The sequence below is a fragment of the Pezoporus occidentalis genome, unplaced genomic scaffold (assembly GCF_034315485.1).
Source record: "Pezoporus occidentalis ecotype Australia unplaced genomic scaffold, CSIRO_AGI_Poc_V1 ctg162, whole genome shotgun sequence".
Classification (NCBI taxonomy): domain Eukaryota; kingdom Metazoa; phylum Chordata; class Aves; order Psittaciformes; family Psittacidae; genus Pezoporus; species Pezoporus occidentalis.
This window is the reverse complement of record NW_026913447.1, coordinates 842,126-865,382: the sequence shown is the minus strand read 5'-3', so window position 1 is coordinate 865,382 and position 23,257 is coordinate 842,126. Positions and strand designations below refer to the sequence as shown.

The 23,257-nt window shown below is 38.4% G+C and overlaps 1 long non-coding RNA gene across 1 annotated transcript; it reads left to right on the top strand.

The window, feature by feature from the left end:
- Positions 1 to 7,792: 7,792 nt before the first annotated feature.
- Positions 7,793 to 12,498, top strand: LOC134160647 (uncharacterized). Its single transcript, XR_009963645.1, has 3 exons — positions 7,793 to 8,639; positions 9,109 to 9,225; positions 12,414 to 12,498. It is a non-coding gene; the product is annotated as an uncharacterized LOC134160647 (long non-coding RNA).
- Positions 12,499 to 23,257: the final 10,759 nt, after the last annotated feature.

Below are 23,257 nucleotides of genomic sequence, written 5' to 3'. Positions count from 1 at the left end.
AATACTTGTGTTTAAGCCAGATTTAGAGCTTCCACAAGAGTACATGAACATGAAGCAATGCATCTTGATTCTTGCCAGCACCTTGTATCATAAGAAATCCGTGAAGCTATTCCAGGAGGAATTTTAGAGGTGATTATTTCTCATATAGTCTTACAGTTTTAAAATACTTCTCATTTCCAAGTGAGTAGAACAAAAATGATGGCCAGTACAGCAAGCCATGCAACAGAAAGTTGACCCTGATGGTGCTACCCTTTATCAAGCTGAGGTGCTAACCATTTCTCATAGAAATTACTTCCAGTCTGCTGGACATACTTCCACAGCACTAACAGAGGGCTGGTATATTGCTGTAATTGAAAAAGCTTAAGTTGTCTAGGAGGCTTTCTTTGTACAAAATGCAATGCAGAACATTTTACTATCAGAAAGCAGAAACTACAGAAGTTAATCCAAACACGTCTATGTTCCTTTCAGCTTTAAAAAACTCAAAACTTTAATGAACAAGACTAATAAATGCTGATTGCAGTATGCAGCATTTACCTTAAAGCATCTCATTAATTTCCCCCAGTAGTTCCTCTCTTTCCCACTTTCTCTAATGTCTCCTTATGTATTAATTAAGGCCTGCTGTAATGTGTTGAAATCCGAACAGGTATTGCCCTGAAACCTTTCTCTTGATGGTCATAGCACTTATCAGTTGATTTCAGGAAATAAAAAGGAATGTAATTTCTAACCCTTTATGCAATGTTCTTGAAATCAACCAACTGTTTCAAAAGCTATTAGCAGAGTGTCAGGTGGATTGTCAGGCAGACATTATTGATGGTTAAGAAATGAGACTAAAATACTAAGGCTGGACAAATAGTGCACATTTAGGAATTTAGGACAAATAGTGAGAGTTAAGGAATTATACATTCCTAATAATAGAAATGTGACATTTACATTGCCCACACAACAAAGATATATACATCTGTTGAGGAAGGAAATGTATTTCCACACATAAATGCCTGCATCTAAGTACATATGTGTTACTCTCAAATTTAGTGGAAGGCATGCAAATCATCCAGGCACCACATAAGTATACAAACTTAAATGTATTGCTGTTTATTAAATCTGTTGTGTATTCATTCATGAGTATTTGAAATGCATGCTACAGGAATTAGGCAGGTCTCTCTGTTTGTAGAGGACTGATGTAAATTGACTTGAGAGCCAAACTTTATTAAAAAAGCACCTAGTTCCTTCTCCTCATTCAGAGATTTACTGAGTACTGATCAAAAGGTATTACCCTATTGTTGCAACCAGAAGCTCCTTATCTATCTCAGTTAATGTGGATCTGACAACACTTTTACATATTTGCTAGCATCCTTTTCATTTCACTAAAAAAAAAAAAACCAAACCCCAGAAAAAAAGATTGCAGGGTTTTATCCTAAGTTAAAATGGGACTTATGCAAAGTGTCCTCAGGAAACTGGTCAAACTACCCCTTTTGGACATTCTTGAAGTTGCTGAGAATAGTAAAATGATCGTTCTGTTCCTCCTTCTGATTCTGGTGCCTAATAACCCTTTTGTTGAGTTTAGATCCTGTGATTAGTACAGAGCCACAGACTCCCCAGTGTCTTAGTATAACCCTTCAGAGAGTTCCCATTCGTGGGCAGTCTGACTTATAGTCCATGTCTTCAGGACATATGACCGTGGAAGATGACATATACAGGCCTTGAAAAAGATCCATATCTCTTAATCTTCATTTTTGGTAGCATAAGTGATATCCAAATCCAGACAAAAAGTAAGCCATCTGTATGTATTTGTCTGCTCCATTTTCCTCATACTTAAGCATTCTTTGGGGTTAAGTTACACTTCTGAGGCATTCCCTCCTTCCTATTATACTTTGACTTTTACTTCAAAGCAGAGTTGAAACAAGCTCTCCTCTGAACTACTCTAAACTGTCCACTAGAAAAAAAAGAAACAGTTTTTTGACTTATTTTAGTTTGACAAGCTGACTAACTTTGATAAATATCTTGGGCAGGTCAGACATGAAGAACTAGTTTGGCCTGAGTAACAGTTCTCTGTAATTCCATTTGAATGCACAATTATCAAAAAGTTTGACATATTATCATTATCTTCTATCATTACCCCTGTAACCAGTTCAAGATTTTTTTCTTGACATTGCTACTGAGGCTTAACTTAGTAGGAAGGCAAAGACAATACCGAAAGAAATCAAACTCCACCTCCAAAATAGATGTTGCAAGCTGACAAAGTCATGTGCATATGGAAAGCTCATTTGACATGGACATTTTCAGTGACCTTTTTTTGCTGCGCTGTTGCAGAAGTGATATTCTGCAATAACTGTGTCCACATGGCCAGCTGTTTCCTACTTAATTTCTACAACAATGTCATAATGACAGCAGGGGCCTATTTCAAAGTAAGGACATAGCATTCTGGGCAGGAATCCTATGGTGCTTTTTCCAAATGGTGAGCTAGCTGTCTGCATTCTGGATTCTCTCTTGTGGTGTGTTGTGATTATATAGAAAAGCCAACTGGAATCAGCCAGAATTGCAGTGCTTGTGGTCAAACCACACATTTCCACTGGTTCATGTCCTTTTGCTGTACCAAAGCGTTTTCAAGTTGCTGTCAGCTGCCATGAAGGCAACTCTTCTGTCTGCCGTGATGCTTGGAGTGTCTTGTACAGAGGCTGAGATCTCCACATGGAAAGTATTTGGCTATAGAAAGGACACACCATTTTGAGAGATCATTTAGCTGCTTAAATGCAGTGATGGCATCAGGAAGAACTCAAGAATACTAATCAGGAATTAACTGTTTCTGAAATAATTTAATCTTCTGAGCACAGGAAAAAGGCAGAACATGCTGGGAAAGCTCTGCGCTGCAGATATGTCATGCTCAGTGGAGACAATAAAATATAAGTACTATGATGACCTCTGTTCTTAGGATCTCTGCCATGCCAGTCTTAGGGCTACAGCAGCAGCATGGCAGTGTGAGCTGTAAAACACAGAAGGAGTGGGAGATTCCTGGTGGCTTTATCTCCTTGTTTTATGTGATATGAATGTATTAATGGCATCCATAGGCCCATATTTTGTCTGCTGCATGAGGATGAAGCATTCTAAATAAATGTGGTTAAAGACGTGGTTCTTTCTAGTTTTTGATGGCCTGATTGCTCAGTATGACAGTTTCTCCGACATCAGAGTCACAAACTCATGTATGCACAGCAAAAACTGGGACATTGCACAAAACCAAAAAGGGGATGCTCATAGTGTTTAAACCTTTGCTATTATTTTGCATAAAAACAAATTACCTGCCATCCCCCTTTGCTCCTGAAGCCTTTAAGCAGGAGACCTGCACAGTAATGTATTAGATTTTCCTGAAAATTGACACAAGTTGACAGTGGACTATGCATTTAAGGGACAGAGAAGGAAAAGAGAGGGCTTAAACTGATGAGTTTGAGCACTATCTCCCTTGTGACTTGCTTGTTCTAGTTTCAATTAATTCTACTTGATGAGAATAAAGGAAAGCATTGCTCATGGAAGCAAAGAACAAGAAGTGTTAACCAGATGGAAACTGGTAAGGGCAACAAATTAAGAAAGAATTTGTGTTCCTACCTGGAACACGAAAATAAAGAGACTCCATCCATCATATCTCTTAAGTACAGGAATAATGCTTTTATGGAAAAGATAATTATGTGCCACAAAATGGCATATGTTAAATATCTTGCTTTGACAGGAGAGCCCTCTGTGTACACTGTGTATACTGACATGTACAAAAGCAAATGCTTCTGTGAGCCATTCATTATGCTCTCAGCTTCATGTATTTTACCTTACAAGAATCAAATTGGTTGTTAACACAAATGTTATTAAACAAACAAAATCCACTTACCATCACCTGATGTGTAAACTTCATAACCATCAGTATCTCCTGATAAGTTGAGCAGTGTGCGCAATACCTCAGGTTCAAGCAGAAGGTCATGTTCCATCACCAACAACTCCTTCTGCCCTGAAAGATGCTGGAAATACATAGAAGAAGGTGCTGAATAGAAAATTTCTCCTCTGAGCATGCATTATTCTCCATGATTCATGTATAATTGCAGTGCCTGAGACTAATGCATCTCTGAGAAACCAATAGTAACATTTGTCTCTTTATCAGCTGCAGGGTCTGCCTCTGCTGCCTCTGCCTTTTGGGTACTCTACAGGGGCAGGTAAACACTGTCTCATATCAGAACAAAGCTGCCCAATGTGAAAGTATTAGATAGATGCTTAACTTTCTTTCTTTCCTCCTGAAAAGATGTTATCTGTTTTCACTTTCTTCCATGAATTAGACAGATTTCTGTCTTACCTTCTTTTTTCTTACCCCTAGGCCAGTAGGTAACAGATAATAACAAACCTCACCTTGAATGTCTTGGCACTTTTTTTATATTGGTTGTAAAAAACGTAAAGGGGAAAAAAAAAAAGCCCTATCTCTATTACATTTTTCTTACTCGGACTCCCTCAGTTTGAAGATGACAAACTGCTTTCTCAGTGCCAAATTATTAATCTTGCTCCAGTGAACTACATACTGCTACTGGTTTTGTAAGGTCGTGGTGTGGACCAGTGGACAACAGCATCTGGCTTTTCAATGTGCAGCGGGACGTTTAGCACTCAAAGAAGCAGCCACAGGGCTTGAGTCTACAGTAAGGGAGAATGGACTGGACAGGAGCAGGTCAGTAATTGCACCTGCATGTCTGCAGGCAGCCGTTACAATGTTGGATATTAAATTTTGGGGTTAACATTATTAGAAGAGATTGTCCACAAGCCAATGCAGATTGAGGAGATAAGCAAAGATGCTGAACTTCAACATCTTGCTGGATGGGAAATGCCTTTTCCATGTCTCACTGCTCTACAGTTCTGGCATGCTGCCTGTCTTTTGCAATGAAACAGAACATCCCCCTGGTTGTTTAGAAGGCTCAAGATCCACTCATCCTCCACAGATTTCTACATAGATGTCCTCAACATTTGAGAGAGTCACTGTGTCAACAACATATCCTGCCTTTCAACAAGAGCTCCTCATCAGTAAAAGAGTATATCTCATTGGTCTATTTATCATTGTCCTCCACAATCCTAGATGCTGAAATAACAGCTCAGGTATGGAGAAGTAGATTAGTTGTAATGTACTGGCTTAACCAAGCAGGAAGGTAACAGAGAAAGGGAGAGCATTGGAAGACTGCTGTGAAGTACGAAACATACATGAAAACACTAGTCAGCAAAACACAAGAAACTGGAATCTTTTTCAGTGCAGACAGGAAAAATCCCACCAAGGGGCAAGTAAATTCACAAAAAAAAAAAATAAAAAAAAATGCTGGAGTACTGCAGTAAGAGTGCTTGTAGTAAAGAGTCTGATCCAGGCATGTTCACAGAAACTGAAATAGAGTTTCTACTGTCAAAGATCCATGAACTATGCAAGAATTTCTTAGCAGTAAGTATGAAGCTATTTGCCTAATTTCTGTGTGTAAGCACCATACGAACTGGAGTTCAGGTTCATAGGCTTTTGAAAAGGAATGCAATTAAGCTCACAAATCAGGTGTGAAAAATTTGACTCTAGGTATTTGCATATAGCACTGTGTGAATAATTGATTTTCCAGTTGGCTAGGCCAGCAGTTCTGTTCAATTTCACTTGAGTGCACAGAAAAGATACAGGCTCTTCATTAGCACGGAAAGAAGAAATATTGCTTAGCCTTTATACCTCAAGACTCCTATGACAAACACAGAGCAGATCTATACCTTGATACAATTAGAGTAGGAGATCAAGTTTAGTTAATCGTGTTCAGATTCTGTTTCTATTTTCAAATTTACAAATACACTTTCAGTTTTGGAAAAATGTTATGTTGTTGATGTTTGATGTAAATTATCTGGGGGGAGATGCGAGAAGCAGCAAATGACTGTAGTGCTTGCTTTAGTATGTCCAAATAAAGGCCAATTTTTAGCAATTGAAATTGTTCTAGAAGCTGTTCATTCATGCTTAGGTTAGTAAGTCAATGACATTGTGCTCAAGGGTAAGAACAATTGCAGAGATAAACTGAGTTATGCCAACACTTACAGAAATTCCACATTACTGGTGTCTCTTGCAATAAAAAGCCAAAACACCCTGTCATGGACATTTGTTATCATACAATGAAAGTGTGACAATATCCCCAAATCCACTTTTATTATAAGAAAATTCCTCTGGCTGGCAAATGTAAGTGTCTAGACATGCACCAGGAAAGGAAGTAGAAAAGTGCTCATTGTCCATCATTAGCTGTGAAGAAAACACTTTTATACATAATGTGGCATGTGTTCTCAGATATGATCTGAATATCAAGGTCAGTATGCTCACTTGTCAGAAAAGGATCATGCTCAGCTTTAGAATAAGTAAATTGTGATGGTTTGGAACAGATTTTCATATAAACATTTCTTTTGGTTTTAGTTTGTATCTATACAAAACAGATTATTGAATGAAAAGGTTTTAAAATGAGACATGTAGGTGGTTGACATGGGTGGAAGTCTGCAGCATGGAATTTGCTTAAAAGGAGCTGACTTTTGGGATATGCACTGTGGGAATCCAGGACTCAGCGCAAGGCAGGAGGGATTAAAGTGTTTGCCAGTCTCTGCACTGTGCCTATGATTTCAGCTGAACTGCAGTTTCAACTGTACAGTACAGTACATTTCATACAGTACAACTGTATGCTCATGAAAATCACATACACATCAAACTTCTGTACTATCCAGAAATGTTCCCTGAGATTAAGCCAAATCCACACCCACATGACATTTAATTTTAACAAATTATTCATAGATGGATTCATAGATGTTAAAGTCAGAAAGAAATCCTGCAAGCCTCAACCCTGACATCCTGGATAACACGGGATAGTCAGGCTGTGATGATCTGACTTAGATTCACATGAACATTAAAACAAAAGGAGCATGGAGTTCAGTGAGATGATGTATTTTTAGCATATATGTGATTGCTTTTTTGTCATATTGTCAAATTGTCATGGAAAATACTGTCACTGATGAAAAGCTCTTGATTTTCAAGGACTGTTTACTGAAGTTGGTCCAGGGACAGCTGTAGCACAGTCAGCATTTAATCACAGCAGTGGATTGCTGGGGTGAAAAAATGTCCATGACCTCACGATTTACCTTTCCCGTGCTCTAGGAGCTGTTAAGCATCCCTGCTTAAGCATTCTGGAGGTGACTGCCAGAGCTCATGCAGCAGCAGCTGTGGCTCAGGGAACCACTGCCACCTCTCAGCAATGACAGCCACTCCACAGCTTCCCCAGTTCATGGTAAGAGTCTCAAACCTGTAGCCTTCTGCCTCCTTCTCTCTCACCATTCCTCTTCCACAATGCAAGCATCTTGATCCAAGTCAGGAACATGATCCTTGCCTACAATGCAGAGAAAGCAATAAGAGCCTCTGCTTCTAAGAAGCCTTCAGACAGCTCTGAGAAAGGAATATTACACTTAGATCCTTGAAATTCATAAAACTTGTCTTTAGATTGCTGACAGGAGCCCCTAGACTTTGTATTAATCATTATTTATCAATAATCCCAAAACAAATCTATAGGAACAAAAATTCCTTTTTAATCCCCACGAAGTAATGTCAGGCAGATTTCCAGTATACTTGGTGTTTTGCTTCCTATTGCCCTTAGGTGAAGCACGAAAGGACAAGAATCACTCATGTCACCAACCAAAGGACTCAGAGGAGCTCTTTAGCTCATTTTTACTGCATGCAGAGATTTATAACACTCTATGTATCAGCCATTAGAATTTATAGTGTGCTTAAGGCAAATTGAGACATTTATTTAAATACATCAAGAGCCTACCACGTATGTCTGTGAGATATTTCCCTCACGGACAGGTAGCTATCTGTTGAAAAACACGTAAAGCCCTGGATCTGTGAGGATTTTTGGTTGGTTTCACTCCCTGTTGGGGTTTTCTCTGAAGTGGTCTCTTGGTCTTGGTACATGATGTTTCTGGTGTATAGCTCTTTTAAGTGAATGTACATTCTGACGCATATATTATAAAAGTCAACTTTTCACCGGAGGCATGTGTTTCTAGGCACAATCTGGGGTTTGGAAATAGTTAGGGCTACATGCTGGAAGTGAGGCCAGCTTTCTGTGGCATGCTGCCACATCTTTTTTGATTAGGAAGTTAACAGCTGGATAACTTCTGAAAACAGGAAGGTATGACAGCAAAACTTTATTTCAATTAAATAGCTCCCATATAAACACAGGAATTCCACTGTCATCCCCACTTCTTATCCTCAGCAGGTTTTGCAAGGACAGACTGGCTGGGTGACAGGTCCAGTGGCTCTGTGCTAGCCACAGGTCGCTGTGAGCAGGTCTCTTACCTAGTTCAGCTGGCAGCTGAAAGAAATAATCTGAAAAGTCACATCACATTCAGTTTTAGCAGAATTTACTATTCCTCTGTGGAACTAGTGATTCGAAAAAAAGTTTTCATGGAGACCTAAGGAAAAGCTTCCAACACAGGAATTGTCTTGTACACAAAATGGCTGCCAGCTCCCCTCACTGCCAGTGGTTTGGAATCAACAAAATGGCCACCCTCTCCCCTCACAGTGTGCAAGAACAGGCAGAAGAGAGGATTAGAAAAATAAAGGAAAAGGAAGCAAGGAAAGAGTAAGTGTTGCAAGTAGATACAGGTGAGGGTGGGCTGGCAGCCCTTTTTCCTGTGAGCAGCATGGAGGAAGGCCGTTCTGGTGCTGTGTGAGCGTTCAAGGTTAGATGAACCTTAGAAGTCAGTAGACGCTTTTGAGATGTCATCCACCAGAAGCTCAAGCATCAGCAGGAAAATGAAAAGCCCTAAAACCAGATTAATTTAGCAAACCAACCGTGATTTTAAAGCTGTCTTTGGAGGTTTAGCTGATACTCCTGGGCTGCTGAAGTACACAGTTGTGAGCAGTGCCATTTTGAGCACTGGTGGCTGCTGATTAGCAAAGTGTGATATTTCCTGAATTATTTTTGGTATAATTTAATCATTATTAAAAAAAACCACAAAAATATTTTTGCAGTTAAAATAAGTATGTTCTTTTCTGGTTAATAGTGAAAATAATCAGCTTTCTCAGATATTTTGCCTTTCTTCTTACAGGACAGAAACAAGTATTCTGCTGAAGGAATTCATCTGACTGAGGACGCTAAATGAGCTGCTGCAAGGAAGCTGAGTAAAGACAGAGATGGAAAGTGGTTTGAATGCCTCTGAATGAAGGTAAGCAAAGCTGCAAATGATGGTAATATTCCTGACAAGGGGTGTTTGAAAGGCTGGAGACTTTAAGGGGAGTTGAGTTCAACTCCTGATCTGCAGTCAGTGAGGAGAAAATGGATCATCTGGAGTACCTTAGGCTTAGGCTCGGGGGGTGGCAATGTGGCATGAAGAGGGGAAAAGTTTATAAGGTACAGAAGGTGAAAGGCACATCTAGTTCTTAATTGTTGGATAGCAAGGCAGCATTACAGCAGGGTAGCACTGTGCCTGCAAAACAGAGGGCATGCGAGGCAGTGGAGAGCTAACAGACACCCTTTGTGGACACCACAGCATTGAAGCTTCCTCAGCCTCTCTAGAGATGAAGTCTTGTATTCAGTAGCATCATGAATACAACTACCAGTTAAACATGAATTGACCTATCTATTAACTGCCTAGTGTACATGTAAAAATCACCTATTTCTATACATTGACAGAAGGCAAGCTGGAGAAAAGATGCAGCATTTTTTTTTATGAAATACATGTGTGATGTGTGATGGTAAAAGCTGTGATGGTAATGGTATGATCTGTAATTATACTTTTTTTATAGCCCAGTTTCCCCTAAAGTTCTGAATGAGGTTTAATGTAAAGTATGCAAAAACATTTTTCAAATAAACAAAATGAAGCTTAGAAATGCAAATTCCCTGAAGGCTGGTTAAATTAATTTCAACTTAAATGATCTGTTCCCAAATCCCCATGAAATTCAATCTTCACATACAAAAAACCATGTTAATTTTGAATTGACAGGGTTATTCACACCAAGCAATGTTATTTCACTTAATTCCCACATTTAAGTCTCCTTTTAACCATATGCTTTCAATGTTTATGTTGTTACAATGTATTGCAGTTTCAACTATCAGTGATTAGAAATTGCAAATGTTCAGGTGAGAATCAGGTAGAAGAAAATCAAAATGATAGAATTACTGTTTAAGTTCTACTGTCTCTTGCAAAAACATTTTGAGTATGAGTGGAAATTTGGTATCTTAATCTTTTTAATTTTAATGCTTGCCATTAACTCTTTCCTGTGAAGTGCGTAAATTACTGGGTGTTAGACTCACTTTGTCATTGTTCCTGCAAACACAGCTGGACTTTGAGTACAGACAAGCCTGAAAATTTTCTGTATCCCCACCATTGTGGGCCATTTTTCCCCACCACATTTCTGGTGAACTCGGGAAAGAACCTTTCATTGATAAATAAAAAAATCCATCCTCAAAGTTGCCCTTAATAGTCCTGCGTTGTTTAAACATACTGTGCAAACTGTGACTCCTTGGAACAATTACACAGATCAGTTGCCTATATTTCTTTATAAACAATACTGAGATTAATTAGTTGGAATGGCTTCCTTTGCTTCGCCTCTGATGTCATGAAAATGCTATTACTAGCTCTTCCTTGGACAGAACAAACAAGCATATCTGATATGCAAGCTAATATAATGTCCTTTATTTACATGATTGTAAATCCTGTTAGCTCTAAAACAATCTTGAATTTAGGAGAGGGCCAAAAAGGAGAATAACAAAAGAGAGAAGTGACCTCAGTAATTCCACACTGACGTATCTTCAGCCTCAGAACTGGCATGGGAAGGTTGTGTTATCAGTTGGCATGGGAAACCTGAGTGATGATTCTGCCATTCTGCCCACAGCAGGACATAAACAACTATTAATTGTTTCAGTAGTTCCTAGCTTTTACCTATACCTCAGTTAAGTTTTCTGTGTGATATGTATAAGGTTTCAGACATGTGGAATAGAACTGATACTTTAAATAGAATTAAAATGGTATTTTAGGCCTTCAAGAGCTTTGTGTTCAATACTGAATTGTTTTAGGCTTCTATTATAACATCTATGCACATGTTTTATGTAGATCCACATCATATTGCACAACTTGTTAATTTAAGTATCTAAATGAGAAATTTAACCTCTTTAGCCTTACTTCTTGTTGGTCCCTCAGGTGATTGACCTATGTGCATGCACTCTGTAGTACATGTGTGGGAAGCTATGTTGGGTCTTCTACATGCATGTTATACCATGGATCTGTTCTTGTTCAGTAGGTGTAGGTAATTTGTGAGGGAAAGGATAGTGACATTCAGGCTGTGTCTGCCTGCCTGACTTGCAAGGGCTCGAAATCACTGTTTTTGAAAATGAAATCCCATTCTTTAGTGAATATGTGATTTATGGGATCAGCCTTACCGTGGCATATGCAGGATTAATTTTGCTGAAGTCAGTGGCATTCATCCCGTGATTTGGCAATCTTCCTTTCTAAAACAGGCACAAATAAGTAATAATAGAAAAAATAAATGGTTGCTTCATCTTAAAAAAAAAATCAGCCTGATTTATGTTTTTTCTTATTTCTTTCCCTTAATTTTTATGTGACAGAAATTGATAAAGTAATCATAGGTCTTATATTGCCAAGAAATCAGAAATTGTTTGGGAACTCATCTGAAGCTGTTACAAAAATCTGAAGCAATGTTTATGCATTTAAGAGCTTGTAATATTTAATTACATGTGATAAATATTTTTCTATTTTAAAAAACCCTGGGAATTTCCTAGTACAAAACTGAGCCTGACCTAGGTCATGTTGGACTTTTTCGGCAACAAGAAGCTTCAGATTCTCTTCATCAGGGATTATAGTGATCAGACAGGAGGTAACGGGTTTAAACTTAGACATGGAAAGTTTAGGTCAGCTATAAGGAAGAAGTTCTTTATTGTGAGAGTGGTGAGGCACTGGAACAGGCTGCCCAAAGAAGTGATAAATGCTCTATCCCTGGCAGTGTTCAAGGCCAGGTTGGACAGAGTCTTGGGCAACATGGTCTAGTGTGAGGCATCCCTGCCCATGGCAGGATATTGGAACTAAATGATCTTAAGGGCCTTTCCAACTCAAACCATTCTATGATTCTATGATTCTATCTAGCAGAGAGAAAAAAAAATAAAATTAGATTCATTCTGTATGCTTTTGCTGTGAATTTAATTTTTTTCTTCTGGGCTCCATGCCTCTCAAGTATACCCTAAAAAAAAAATACCATTTTTGATACATAATTTTTTGATTCAGTTTCTACTTAATTCTGTTAAGTTGCTATTTCTGTTTGTTTTATTTCTGTTTTCTGTTGGTGTCTTTTACTGTTGTAGTATTCATACTCAACAAAAAAGCATAATTTTTCTTTACAGATATGCCAAAGGGAGCCTGTCCATAGCAGGCATTATCTTTATATATGCTTATATATATATGGCCGCTTCCCATATATATATAATTATATATAAATGGTCACTTATTCTGGGATGTGAAGGAAAGAATAAAGTATGCAGGCAGAATGCAGTGAGGGGATTACTAGAACATCTTGAAACTTAAAGGAATGCTGCTATTCAAAACAGTGCTCTGTATCATGTCCAAAGCTGGTATTTTTGGCAGGATTAAGTTCTCTAAAATTTTCAGGAAGCATTTAAATATGAAATGAAAAGTTTTGCCTGGTATTTTGTGTATGTAAAACTTGCTCTTCTTTCATACTATGCTTATTTTTTATCCATATATTTGGTTTAATATTGTATATTCTTTTATCAGAAGTTGAACTGCATTCTATAACCATCTGAGTTATGTGGACTTTTCCTGTCCCTGTAGCAGCCCTGTATATGACACGATGTAGCAGCCAAGCACACAGGACTCCCCAGTTCCACTGGTCTGCTGTGTGACCCAGGACAAAATTTTTATTCTTCAGTCTTACTGCTCAAAAGATGCAAGACTGCAGATCTATCAGTTTCCACGGCAAAACCCCCAGCAATTTCTCAGTTTCTTGATGATGCATCAATGACAATTCTGTCTGCTCTCTTAAAACATTACCAGAGGAGAAGAGAACTTAATAGAATCAGTACTGTTCATTCAAGACTCTTAGCGGTTAAAGCGGAGGCCTGCCTATAGGCAAGATCCTTAATCTCTCTGTGGAGTAGAGATAATGTAGTTTTCCTTCTCCCATCTTCTTGCTGTTGTTGGTTATTTATACAAGATTTTTTCTCTCTGTTTTACTACTTGCATGCATAATTTCATAGTTCCCACAGTAAATGTAACTTTGATTTTCTAAACACTGCTTGAGATCTTGATGTTGGGTGTTTTTTCCTGCAGAATCCACTGTAAAATCTGTCTTCCACTGGTTATCAGCTTTTTTAGGGTCATCAGCTTTTCTATCCAGACTGAGTCACTCTAGCATTGATAGCTTCTGGGGAAAATAGGTGCTCTGCTACTAGATCTGTTTAAATGTGTGAATAAGTGACTATTTACACCCTGCATATGATCCATTTGCTTTCCAAATATCAAACCCATGTCTCTTTCATTATTTTAAGCTGCTGGTAGTGCAAGTATTGTCTAACTGCAAAGCTTAGACACAGGTCTTAACAGCTAAATGGTGCCACAGAGATATAAAACATTATTTCATGGCTATTTATATTTTTGTTGTTATGGTTAAGTATAGTGGTGGCCCAGGAGAGATTTATGTATGACAACAGTTCCTGGAAAGTCAGTTTGTATTCTGGTTGAGCATAAGAATCTTTTTCTTTATTTTGTCTTCCATCAAAGCTAGCAAAAACATCAAGCAGGACAGGAGAAGTCCTAGGGCATGGTGAATTATTACTTTTTCAGTGACACTCATTGTCGCCGAGAGATTAAGATTTTTAGTTGTGAAATAGGAGGCTGTTGAATTGGGTTGAATAAAATAATGCCAAACAATTTACATATCATTCTATAGTTTTGAACTGTACATTTCTAAGCTGTTTTTTGAACATACTTCTCTACTTCATAAACTATTTAAATGATACTTGGACTGAACTATGTCACATTCCTGTAAAGATGCCGGTAGCTGAATTATTCAATACTATTTAAGGAATATTATTTGACTCTTTTCTGTTTCTTCATCCATCTTCAGATCTTCTTTCTTCTGAAATGCCTGACTTGCCCCTAACTTTTTTCATTGCATGATCTAAGCCACATATACTATTATTTCGGAAAACTCAATGTATAGAAGGATAATGTCAGCCTTTCAACACCTGACCTTTACAGATGCAAATCTTTTGAAGACAAGGGAAGGTGAAGAGGATTAATGCATCTCAAATTTGGGTCTTGAGGAGATTGAGGCCAGACTGCACAGTGACAAATCACAGAAATGTGCTTATGGATGGTTCAGGCTGCTTTCATCTGCTCTTCTCTGATAATTGCTTTGCAAATGGCTGACATATACTATGAAAGCAGTGAGAGAGCCTTGTAATTGCCATAACATTTACAATCCAATCAGTTTGAGCTGAACAGTGAAAAAGGATAACTAGTGTTAACCTGTAACTTGCAGGCTTCCAGAACAATTTTGTAAGCTTACATCAAGGAGACCTGTATTTATATGCAGGTTACTAGTGCTGATACCACCTACTGAAAGTAACATGCATTGCATTTTTGGAAACCATCCTTGATGTGTTCTTGAGGTATTCATAATCCCTACCTTCTTACTTTATTTATAGCCATTCTGCCTCATTTGTTGCTTTTGGAATATACCTATGTATATATGCATTTTCTGTGCCAAAGTAAATTTTGGTTCTTATTTATTATCATATTATTTAGTTACACCTATGAAACCTGAGCTTTTTCACCAAGTTCTTCAAAGAACAACTGCTACCTCTTAGTGCTTCTGGAAGTACCATCAAGCTGGGGAGTTCAGACCTTTCGACATTCACTTGTAAGAATGCACTGGCCAACAGTCTTGACCTTTCTTCCTAGGGAAAGGTTGTAGGTGTAGTGTCAGTCCTTTGTCAAGTTAACACCAATAATTGTGCATCCCTGCAAGCAATTTTTAATTCTTTAGTGGGAGGCTTTTGTGAAGGAGAGGACTAGATCACAGGAAACTTGTTCTCTTTTTCCCTCCTACCACTTCTTTTACTCTATGTTCACCTTTGCCTAATCTCCCTGTTTCCATTAGGTAAAATCTAAAACTAACTGAAGGAAGAGAAGTGATAAATATATTTCCAGAAACTGTTAATGTGAAGGAGGATTGATTTGGGACTGGGCAGCACCAAAATAAAGAAAGGAGACTGTCAACAGATGAACCTAATGGAAGAATCTCTTTTAACTCCCACATTGTAAAAAAACATTTCTCCTGACTTCTAGAAATGCTGAATCAGATGCCAGATGAAGCCACAATGACCCCTGAACAAAGATGGCTCAGTTAATTTGTTGCTCTTGCATGAAATGTCATCCTGGTGCTAATTAGCTAAAAATAAATAGCGTAAGTTTTCTAGACTCACTCTCAAAGATCACTTCAGGCTTTAGGAGACTCCCTGATACTGAAATCCCAAGTACTTTCATTGCTTCTGAAAAGGGGCAAGAAATGATTTCTAAAATATCAGTCTTCCTCACAGAATTTGTGGCTGGAATTGGAACAGGAAGACAATTGCAGTTCTTCCAGCATTTCCACTGTTGCTGTTTTAGCAGCTTGTCTAGCTCAAAGAAACACAGAAGCAGAAACTGATTTTTTTATACCTACCCATATAAAATTATATCTCTTGTTCCCTGGATGCCTGTTTGTTTTTTAAAGCATTTTCTGCACATATCTATGGAGTGCAAGCTTAGCATGTGAGAGTCCATTTATTAGAAAAATAGGAAATCTCTGCAAATTATTTTTTAAAAAGTAAGGACAGTACATGTTTGCTTGAAGACTTGATGTTTCTTTGTGAATTACCTTTTATCCTTTGGAGTTGAAGATCTTCTAACATGTTTGATAAGTGGCGTGCTGCCAGGTCTCTCACATAGACCACCCACCCTTCAGTGACGTCAAGGAAGTCCCCAAGTTTGCATTATTCAATGGTAACGAAGCCTTTGCTATCTGACTACACAGATGGCGAGCAAAAGGATGGGAACCTTTGGATTGGACTGCATCCCTTGACTGATTTATTTTCTCAACTGAACTTCTTTGTAGCAAATAAACCTTCTGTTTGGCATACTTGCAATGAGAAATTAATGTTCCAATCGATGATGGGTCCTTTAGCTTCCAGCTGATTTCAAAGTGCGTCACACTTCTAGAAGAAAAACTCACTGAAAACTGCATAGACTGGTAAAAAGCCTTTCACAAGTCCTGCTGTGCAATCACCAGGAATATGCTTTACACAGCTGAGCTCAGTGCAGTGCTCATTGCATGGGACTGCATACATTATCTCTTACCTTTTTATTCTGCTTCTCTTTTCTTGTGTCCCTGTAGTGCTCCAATCTTTGTCCATGCAAACAGATTCACAAGAGCATCTGTGAAATGTAATGGCAGGATAAAATACTACTACTAGCATTCTGATTTCCTTCTTTGTACTCTGCATCCTCTGCCATCTGCTCTTGGGCTCTTCCTGATGTTTTTATGTTGTAAAACCCTTTGAGACAGGATGTTTTCTTTTTTATTTGTTAAGAGCCTCATGTAGAGTAATGATAAACAGGAATCTGAGGTTATGATGAATACCGAGTTGCTGTACTTTCCTGATATTGTGGAATGTGTCGGTTACTCAGGTGTGCGGGGCTACTCCAGGCAAGGATGAGAAAGGCTCCTGGTAGCTATATGTCAGCTAATATTTAAGAGTGGGATTGATACTAACACTACTAAGTTTTTATGATTTTGTGTCCATATGTCCTGTATATACAAGACAAGACCTGTATATTTAGATTAAAGGACTCTGAAACTTCCTAGATATTAGGAAGAAGTTCTTGGTGAGACACTGGCACAGGTTGCCTAGAGAAGATGTGGCTTCCCTATCCCTGACAGGGGAATATCAGGACAGATAGCTCATGAAATGGTTTGTTAGAAGGAATAGAGAAAAGTGCAAGAACTCCACTGGTAGATGTGCTCTGACATCTCTCAGACTTCACCCTTTTTTATGAAAATTGAATTATAAAATCTTAATTTACAGAATTCACCCTTAAGAGTGTAACACCTTTTGAAGTTATTTGCCTCAGATGACACAGATATTTTGTGACACTAGGAAGTAGAATGTAAGAACCATGATTTACTTTTATGTTCAAAATTTCTTTCATAGCTTTTGTGTAATAAACATTTGTAGGTACAAGTAATAGTAAAGGGAAGTCAAATTCAGATGTATCTTGGACAGATCTAAGTTTCAATATGCATAGTTGGATGAGGAAACATGATTTGCATATATAGATTTTGTTTATAAATAGGTGTGTAAAAATTTTGAGCATCCTGTTGAAAATGTGTACTTTCAATTTAAATGCCACTGACTGAAGGAACACTGAAAAAACACCAAAAGCTACACATACATTAATAGACAGTGAAACTTAATTCTGGCAATCCTAAAATAAATATCTTTACTAATTTTGATTTCCAAAAGGAACTGTATACAGAAAAGAAGCAGGGAAGGGGACGGTATAAGTTCAATGGTGTAACAAAACCATGTAGGGCTGGATTCATTCTCCTTAACAGAATCTAGAGCAAATGAGCTGGTAACTTAGGCACCGTACAAATGAGCTGGTGCTTAGGCACGCTGAAACTGGAGGAATGAACCCAAACCCAAATGAATGTCATAGCAAACCTGGAGAAGAAATTTGCCTTTTATTTTCCAAGATGCAAAAGCAAATAGAAAGCATTAAAGAAGATTACTGCCATCTTCTAAACATCTTCCAGCTTCTCTAAGCCATAATCCATTTTTCAGTTCTGCAATAACCAATATGTAGTTTTACATTACAGTCTGGGGTGACACAAGTGAACGTGATGTCACATTCTGCCTTTCTGCATTGATTTCTGGTCAGATATCTGCTAATCAGGAAAAGGTCTGAAAAAAAAACCCAAGGGGGATAAAAATTCTGAAAAATGCCATAAGCATAATTCTTCACCCATCATAAAATGCATTTCAAATTATGGTGAAACTCGGTTCTTTCCATTAATTTTAAATACTTTTTTCCTGAACAAAATAAGCCCATCTTTCAAGGAATATCTATTTTGGAATTATTCTACTTTATGAACAAAAAATGTGGCAAGAGCTCCAACACTGACATTTCTGAAGTGATTTATTCCCACAAGATTGTGTTAAAAATCAAATATGACATATATCATATGTTTCTTCCAAAGAATTAGAAATTCCTTCCAGACTGAGAACTGAGGCAATTATTGTGCCTCCCTAAGAAAGTGGAATTAAATATTTTTGAATGCCAGCAGAACAGCACTGTCCATAACTTGAAACAATTGATCAACTTGTGCATTGTGTTGCTGTCTGACAACTGTGTCTGTTATTAAAACTCAGCAAGATGCATTTCAAATCTTGCCTTGCTTCTGTCCTCTGACTGTTGTGGCTGCAGTTGCAGTGCATGTACTTTTTTGATAAGCAATAAGAGGCTTTTTTTTTTAATCTGTATTTATCTGCCAACCAGGTAAACAGAGAATGGAGCAACTGGCAACCAGCATGGAGCAGATGAGCTGGAAGTAGTTTAGTAATTTTTCTTGATATAGCCACAGGAACTATTTTGGTCTAACAACAGCACTGATCCAGATTGCATAATTTCTAATGTGCTCTCCTAAATCTGTGAAAGTGCATTTGCTGATAAGAAGCTGAAGTGTGGGAGCTGGGAGATCTAGCTAGAAAGAATTCCTCAGGCCCTTTATGTTTCTTTCTTTTAGCCTTTAATGTTTCTCTTCTGAGGACCATAAAGAGCAGTGACCCATGGTGTGCAAGGAATTAACATCTCCAGTTTTTGTACCAGTTGCTTCTTGTGAGCAGAACCTGTTTCCCAGCCAAAGGAATTCCATGACCAATGAATAAGCATCAAGGCTGCTCTTTGGCTTCTGCATAAGGGTAAAAGATTCTCAAGAAACTGGAATTCAAATTTCCATTTTAAAAGCCATACCAGTGATTGCCATAGCAAAGAAAAGAAATGCATAAAGTAGCAGGATGTCCCTTTTACAGCTACCATTTTCACATAGAACTGCCCTCAGCTACTACGAAATGGGGAGAAAATTACATTCCTTTGTGGTTTGGAATTCAAGCAGCCAAAGATATCCTCTTGCTCCAAAACATGCTACTGGTTCATTTCTCCTTGAGTCATCTCTTGCATCTGTGCTGGCTAAGGATAAATTGCTACTGTTCTGATTTGGTTGAAATTACATTTAGACTGCCAGAGGCTGTAGCACACCAAATGGATCAGTTTTGTATTGCACTTGCTCCCAGGCAACTCTAGAGGGTTAAGCAGGTTCACAGTAAGGTGATTAAAAACCAAATTCATTCTTTGTCTTTTTTACAGGGTTATGTGCAATCTGTCACACATGTTTCTCTCTTTTTTTTTTTCACACAGTTACTCTATGTATTACACTTCTGCATTACATTCATTTAAGTTTAGCCACAAACACCAGCTGAGAAGGAAAATTCTCTAAGGAGTTTTTTACTCAATCTCTCCTGATATGATACTCAGGTTGAACGTTTGTTTAGTTTTGCCCTACTTGTCTCTCGGCATAGATAAATTGCTATCCACATACTCATGAAACCTAGTCAAGAGAAAAGCTTGTAAATTCTAGGTTGCATTTAATAATTCTTAAAATATATGCTTCTTTCTTTTCCAGCCATTGGCTTGTTGCTATAACAGGGAAAGTTTATCAGCTTTATTTTCAAAAGACAAGAATTTGGGCTGTACTACTCAGACAGATATTTTCTTAACATTAAATAGGAGTTGAGGAGAAGTCAGAAGAGTCAGAACATCAGATGACAAAAATTGATAAATTTGGTAAAAGTGATTTATAACAGCCAAGAATCTGGCACAGTATCAGAGCAGACAGTATAGCACAATTTGACACAAGGGATCATTAGGTAATATACTAAGCAAAGAAAATTCAGTTATTCATTTCCGAGGAGCTGGCATGTGGAGTTCCTTCTAAATCAGATGAACCTATCGCTGGTATGAAAAACTAAGGCTCAAGCTTGAGGGCAAGGCTGACAACCTTGTTTGTTGAAATGTATCCTTAATTTTAAAAATGTCCTCCCTTAATATGATGAATTTGATTCTTCACTGGAAAGCCTTCTACCAGACAGATTGCTTGGGATTCCATGGGAGTTCATCTGAAGCACATCCAAGACAGAGTTTGGAGTATGTATACACATACAGTGTATTTAGCTGTGCTAACTAAATTTAGCAGGCGGTTTCCATCCTGAAAGTAGCTATGCCAAAACCTTCTTGAGCCTTTTTCTGTGTGAAGGCAGGAGTTTCGGATGGCTTAGGGAAACATGGTGCTTGGAGAAATGAAACGTGGCAAAAGCATATTTGAAAGAGTTTTAAGGCAAAATGTGCTTTTAACAGGAATCCGAGGTGGTAGGAGTTTGCATTTATAATCTAAAAGAAAAGGGCAGGCAGAAAGAGTTGCTCTAAGATCTAAATCCAAACCTTCTCATTTTCCAGGAAGTTCACAGTATTGCTACAAATTAATTACTTGGAAATGTGGGAATATATTGCCCTTTAACCTTCATAAATTAATCTTGAGAAAACAAACTTAAATTGTTTCTAGCTGTGTATTTTGTATTTTTCTGTAAGTGTGTCCCAGAGAAAAATGTTCTGGTGTCCTCAACACAAAAAGGACATGGAACTGTTGGAAAAAGTCCAGAGAAGGGCCACGAGGATGATCAGGGGACTGGAGCACCTCCCGTATGAAGACAGGCTGAGAAAGTTGAGGCTGTTCAGCCTGGAGAAGAGAAGGCTGCGTGGAGACTTCCTGGCAGCCTTCCAGTATCTGAAGTTTAGATTGGATATAAGGAGGAAGTTCTTTACTGTAAGTGTGGTGAGGCACTGTAAGAGGTTGCCCAAGGAAGTTGTGAATGCTCCATGCCTGGTGGTGTTCAAGGCCAGGTTGGACAGAGCCTTGGAGGGCATGGTTTAGTGTGAGGTGTCCCTGCCCGTGGCGGGTGAGTTGGAACTAGATCATAGAATCATAGAATTATAGAATAATTAGGGTTGGAAAGGACCTTAAGATCATCTAGTTCCAACCCGTCTGCCATGGGCAGGGACACATTAAGCTAAATCATATCACCCAAGGCTTCATCCAACCTGGTCTTGAACACTGCCAGGGATGGAGCATTCTCAGCCTCCCTGGGCAACCTATTCCAGTGCCGCACCACCCTAACAGGAAAGAATTTCCTTCTTATATACAATCTAAACTTCCCCTGTTTAAGTTTCAACCCATTACCCCTTGTCCTATCACTACAGTCCCTAATGAAGAGTCCCTCTCCAGCATCCCTATAGGCCACGCAGCTTCTCTTCTCCAGGCTGAACAGCCTCAACTTTCTCAGCCTATCTTCATACGGGAGGTGCTCCAGTCCCCTGATCATCCTCGTGGCCCTTCTCTGGACTTGTTCCAACAGTTCCATGTCCTTTTTATGTTGAGGACGCCAGAACTGGACACAATACTCCAGGTGAGGTCTCACCAGAGCAGAGTAGAGGGGCAGGATCACCTCCTTCGACCTGCTGGTCGCACTCCTTTTGATGCAGCCCAGGATACGGTTGGCTTTCTGGGCTGCGAGCACACACTGCCGGCCCATGTTCATTTCCTCATCAACCGACACCCCAAGTCCTTCTCCTCAGGGCTGCTCTGAATCTCTTCTCTGCCCAACCTGTAGCTGTGCCTTGATGATCTTAAGGTCCTTTCCAACCCTAATTATTCTATGATTCTATAAAAATAATCTCTTATATACCATAGTTTTGCACCTAACAGTGCTCCAGATGCACAGAGAACACCCTGAAAGTGGCCAGTTTATTTAGATATTTTAAATATTTGGCTTAAAATGTCCTTGAATAAAGCAAAACTACTATGAAAATATTGAGTGGCATTTAACAGATAACAAGTGAAGGGCTGCAAATAACCTGCTTTCAAAACTGCCCTTACAGATCTCCTCTCTTGATAAAACACACATAGAATCATAGAATCATAGAAAAGTTAGGGTTGGAAAGGACCTTAAGATCATCCAGTTCCAATCCCCCTGCCATGGGCAGGGACACCTTACGCTAAATCATATCATCCAATCTCTCCTGCTCCTTCATATTCTCTGTTTTAAATTTCTGTTTCTTGAATTCATAGAATCATAGAATGGTTTGGTTTGGAAAGAACCTTAAGATCATCTAGTTAATGACTCTTCCCAATAATTATTGCCTATCTGATCTGAAATTCTTTTAACTATGAAGTGGGTTTTCGAAAGCGATGGAAATGTTATCCAGAAATACACAATGACAACTGATAGACGTACACAGATTTAAAATGAAATTTTATAGTAAAAAATACAGATTTTAACACTGCCAATAAATATCAAGACACATCTTAGAAGTTTTAATAAACATTAGCAAAATATTATCTAGTTCGTATCTTGCATTCTGTGAGAATTACTGTACTATCAAGTGGAATTTTTTGGATTCCCAGATGTCTGTAGTTGTAAAATGACCAAGACAAATGTCTTACAAGAATTATACGCAGTATAGTAAAAACGTTAAGGAAGATGATAGACAGGACTTGCCAATCAACCCATAGACAAACTTCGGCATGTTAGAGACTTACAGTACACAGGGGGACAAGTTTTACTCTTTCTCTGATCCTGGATGTAGTCACAGATGAGAGCGACTTCAGGGAATTAGTACTTTTGGCACTCTTAACAGCAGATCCTGCACACAACAGTCCAAATACCATTACTGTAACTCCTTTAAGATCAGGAAGTGAATAATACCGGGAAGTTATCTGACCTAAAAAAAAGGTTTTTCCCTTCAGTTCAGACATATGTTTGTCTGGCAGAGAACTATAATTGCCAAGTAGAAATGTGTCAAGAAGGAAGAAATAAACGCTTTTTTTAATGGAAACTGGTAACTGCGGGTATCATACATAAGCAGACCAGGCTAAACACTTTTCCACTAGTGTAAATCTGCAGCATTTTCAATATATAAAATGGACTTGCTTCAGAGTCAGTGCTTTTTATTTGATATAGGATAAGTAGGAAAGTTGAATTTTATACCACAGAGCAGGTTTAAATTCTGG